General features: G+C 41.8%; 1 pseudogene; it reads right to left on the reverse strand.

Annotated features, from left to right (window-relative positions):
* LOC103731423 overlaps positions 1 to 1,203 on the reverse strand; it is a 14,857-nt pseudogene extending 13,654 nt beyond the window's left edge.
* Between the last annotated feature and the right edge of the window lie 3,950 nt (positions 1,204 to 5,153).

The raw sequence follows: 5,153 nt of genomic DNA on the forward strand, positions 1-5,153 counted from the left end.
TGGATTTGATCAAAACACCTTATATGCATGTATGAAATTCTCAATAAATTTTTTGTAAAAGTCAGAAAAAATGATATCTGGGATTTTAAATTTCATATAGCTAGAAAGTGATTTCAGTATTTTTTATGAAAGACTTTTACCTTACAGTAAAAATAATAATGAACAATAACAGCTAGAATTACTATTAATTTTCTGTCTTTTTTAATCAGAAATCTTTGCAAAGTAGAGATCATAATCTTTATTGTATTTATAATAAAACTTTATCCATTCTCTTACAGACATTAATTTGCCAAATATCACCCAGTTGTTTTCAGTTGAATTGAGATTCAAGACTTAGTTATTAATAACAACAGATCACCCCAGACTTCCAGACCCAGTACAAGGGCCTGGAACTTCAGTCTCTCTGTCTCTGTCTATCTCTCTCTCTCTGGTTATACAGTTGTCCTTCCTCACCCAGACCTAGAGGTTTATACATTCCAGACAGAATTATACTAGGAAAAATACAGCACTGTGAGGTCTCAGTATCAAAGTTTGCATCTTGCCTTCACCTTCAAGTAATGTGCAGGAATCACAAGAAGATCTGGGTAAATCTGTTCTTCAATTCTCCATACAAACATAAAAACAGCCCTATTGTAGAATAATGCTGAAGTTGAAGGTACCTCAGATGTGGTGTATAGCCGAGGATGTCCTTGAAGTCTTGATCCTTCCACCTCTATGTCTTTAGGCATATGTCACCACACCCCAGGTTTTATGCAGTACTGGGGATCCAATTGAACTACATCTATAGCAAATATAGTTTTGTTTGTTTGCTTTTTTTTTGTCTTTTTGAAGCAGGGTCTCCCTGTAGTCCCAGCTGTCCTGGAACTCACTATGTAGACCAGGCTGACCTTGAACTCACAGAGATCCGCCTGCCTCTGCCTCCCCAGTGCTGGGACTAGAGGCATGCACCACCATGCCCAGCTATTGTTTGCTTTTTGACATTTTTGGACTTTTGGATTCAAACCTTCAGGGAACACAGTCTTAATGACTACTGCCATCAAAATTGCTTGGTGGAAGAGTTTTGGAGATCCTGACTCAGGCAATGCTCAAAGTCTACTTCCTACTCTGGTAAATGATGAACACAAGGCTTCCAGCTCCAACTGCTTTATGCTGCAGACTCGCTGCAGCATGACGCTGCCGGCCATTGATTGGTGATGGGTCCATTTTTCACCAAAGGCTCTGCCCTCCCCTTGCTCTGCTAATCCTGTTTGTGAGCCTTTCCCCACAGAGATCAGTACTTTCTAATAATGAATAAGCTTCCACTCATGAGTTCAAACTGGCAAATTGCCACCAGACGTTTATTAGCTTTGGATTAATGGATCAAGACACAAACTTTCTAGTTAAAAGAACAAGACAAGCCCTTAGGATTCAAGACTCTTAAAAAAAAATCCACAATCACTCGGCATTACCATTTCTTGCAGTCCTAAGAGGTTTTTTCCCTTTCCTCACTTGTGGGGTTCGATTTGTGAGTAAAGGAAGAGGAGAGGACTTGCTTTTCAGTGCTTTTGGAGCAGAGAAAATTGCTGATCTTAGAGTGTTCTTGTTATCCTGGGAATTTTGAATGGGACTAACATTCTTGCAGAAGATACTGCAAGTTAGGTAGAAGAGGACTAATAAGATCACCACACCATGGCCTCAGTTGAGGTGCAGGAGTCAAGGTAGGGGTGGTTAGCCTAGAGAAGACACTACTCAAGGGACTTCATGAATTATTTGAGGATTGCAAGTCAACTGATCCGGAGGAAAGACTGTCCTTATTCTGGGCAGGGATTCTTGAGTAGAGCCCTGGGAGATAAATCTTGGCTCAGAAAGATAAGTCTTTGAATAGGCAAAAGGGTTCAAAGCTAGATCCATTGCTTCAGGAAGTCTTAGTTCTTTATTCTTGGAGAGCATGGGGAGGGCAAGAGGAAAGGCTTGTGGTAGAGAGCCCAGGCTCTGAGTCTTGCTTAGCTGATTGTTTCTCCTCTACCCAGGGTCACTTCAAGCCCTGTACTGCTGCTCTGGTCACAAAGAGCAGGGAAAGGCTGTCTAGGAGCTGGGTGTGTGGGGGGGCACTGGAGGCTTAGGCTCTCAGACTGATGAGAAGGAGTTATGTGGATGTGCAGTGTTCCAGACTTTTAAAAGAACACTTAGTAGGGGTAGGTGATGATATCTTGACCTCCCATTGGTGGCTTACGTGACATAGATTGAAGGTTGTTTAAACTGTAATGATCAAATAGCCAAGAGCCAGTTTCTTCTACTGGATACTGAAGTCATCATCAAAGATGGTGAGAATAAGGTCAGAGCCAAGTACAAGTGAAGATAAAACCATTGTTTGTCTTGCAGCTTCTGAGGTAGAGGGAGAGAAGTGTGTATTCCTAGCCATAGACAAAAAGATGCCACAGATACTTGACATAGAGAATATGATCTGGAAGCATTTTGGATATTGAATAGTGAGCTGTCGCCCTCCCCTTCTTCCCACTATCCTCCCAAGCATGAACTGATTGAGTGTACAGAGGAAAGAATGAAACTTCTGTCTTCAAAGGTTCTGTGTTCTGGCTAGGGATATGAGACACATGCATAGCAAGCATGGGGGAGGGGTTTTAGACTAGAGGCATTACTTCTGCACTTGAGTTTGGGTCTTGAAAGAAGGGTTCCACTCGAGGTAAACAACTTAGTAATACCCCTCAGGGGTGTTCAGCAAGATGTGCTTAGGAGGCGGCTGATGGGCTTCCATGGAGCAGGGAAGACAGAGTTTGTCAGTATCGTGACCTCAGGGAGGGCCTTAAATTCTACTCAAATGAAGCTGAAAAACTTGACTTGAACCCTGACTGAATGGCAGTGGTTCCAAACAGGGGAGTAGAATGGAAAGATCTTAAAGGATATTTTCAGATTAAGGTTGAATTTAAAGGAACATTCACTTTGTCTCTGCATTTCAGATACTAGTTTATGGTAGATAATTTTCAAATCTTTCTGTGTGTAATCTATCTATCTATCTATCTATCTATCTATCTATCTATCTATCTACTATCATCCATCTATCTGTCATCTATATAATTTTTTTGGATGGGACTGTGTCAGTCTCATTTTGTAGCCTAGCTGGCCTCAAACGCATGATAACTCTCCTGTCTCAGCTTCTCAGTGCTGGGGTTACAAGCATGAGCCTTCATTGCTGGCTTCAGATCTCATTGATAATGTATGAGTTTTCCACATTGTGTGAGCAAGGAAAAGACAGGACAGGGAATGACAGAAGAAGAAAGAGCTGGGCAGAGGAGTGAGGGCCTCTCATTGTGCAAAGCAGGGAGAAGCATAATCGTCAGGAGGAGAAATACTCAAGAGGGAACCCAGGCAGGAAGTTGAGACCATGTTCTGGAAGCTCTGGTCCCATAATGGCAAATACTTCTGAAAAATGGAAGAGGGATAACAGCAGCATATTGAGCACTCACTGTCTGGTAGGCACTATACTGAGTACTTTAGTCTTTTATGCATGTTATATTTATGATAAGGTAGCTCTTATTAATACCTAGTTTCAAAACTGCAAAACTAAGGGGTTAAATAACAGGTCCAATGTCATAGGACTAGCAGGGTCAACAATCAAGCACAGATGTTATGATGTCAGGTGACCTGAGGTCTTACCACCATCCCACACTGTTTCCTAAGAAATGTGGCTGGGTTTTGGCCCAAACCCCAACAAAATGTGCTCATAGCATTATTTAAATATTCAATACATCTGATCTCCTTTTTGCAGAAGAGGAAGCTGAAGGTAAGTGCCCCCATCTGAGGTCACTCAGCAGTTGACAGGGCAGAGGGCACCTGTAAGCCACCATCAACACAGTTCCAAAGCCTGAAATGGAACGGGCTCTGTATGATGGAGTTTGGGGGGGGGCAGGGCTAAGCATGTGACTGACCCTGTGTGTAGGGAGAGGGGCAAAATGTGAAGGGCAGAGTCTTTGGAGTCAGCTTGACTCGAGCCTGAGCTGCTCCTCCATAGAGATCTGCTCTTGATCATCTTAAACTTATGAGTCTCCAGGAATGATTAATTAATTTTATATTTTATTTATTATTTTTATTTTATATGTATTAGTGTATTAGTGTATGTATGCACTTATGTATGTATGTAATTGCACCTATGTTGTGTAATGCCTGAGGAGGTCAGAAGAGGTTGTTGAATTCCCTGGAACTGGAGTTACAGATGGTTGTTAGTTGCCATGTGGGTGCTAGGAATTGAACCTGGCTCATCTGCAAGAGCAGTCAGTGCTCTTAACCACTGAGCAATCTATCCAGTGCTGTAATCCATAATTATGTGTGTGTGTGTGTGTTTGTGTAATGTGCACGACTGACTGTGGGCATTCCTGTAATGGTGCACATGTGGACATCAAACAGCAACTTCAGGGAGTTGGTTCTAGCTTTCTCTCTTGTTGAAGCAGGGTCTCTCTTGTTCTATCTGGTGTGTTGTGTTCCCCAGGCTACCTGGCCTGTGAGCTTCACCTTCCATCACTGTAGGAGTGCTAGGATTATAAATGTATGCTACCTCATCCCACTTTTTGTGGGTTCTGGGGATCCAGTTAAGGTTTGCATGGCAAGTGCTTTTTTCCACTGAACCTTATCCTCAACCCAGTAACTCTTATTTAATTTTTAAATTTTTTATTTATTTTATGTGTATTAAATGCCTGCATGTGTATTACATGCCTGTATGTAAGTGTATCTATTTGTGTAATGCCTGAAGAGGTTAGAAGAGGGCATCAGATCTCCTGGAACTGGAATTATTGACAGTTGTTGGTCACCATGTGGGTGCTGGGAACTGAACCTGGGTCTTCTGGAAGAGCAGTCAGTGCTTTTAACCACTGAGCCATCTTTCCAGACCCAGGAACTCTTATTTAACTAGGAACAGAATATGCATACCTTAAGGATTTTGGTAAAGATTAAATGAACATTACTGCATGCCCTGAATATTTTCTGTACAGAAAGGTATTATTAGTTACCTCAGTTATCATTTTAGTGCTGTGGAGGTGACCAGTCACTGAAGTATTAAGTGACACCAAAGGCTCAGAATTAAGTCTCACAGGCCCTTCTGGAACATTCTTCTTTGAAACTGAACCTGATGTAATAATTTCAATACTTTTTTTGTCTTTGTTCCT

This window comes from Nannospalax galili, unplaced genomic scaffold (assembly GCF_000622305.1).
Source record: "Nannospalax galili isolate Female #2095 unplaced genomic scaffold, S.galili_v1.0 scaffold213, whole genome shotgun sequence".
Lineage (NCBI taxonomy): Eukaryota > Metazoa > Chordata > Mammalia > Rodentia > Spalacidae > Nannospalax > Nannospalax galili.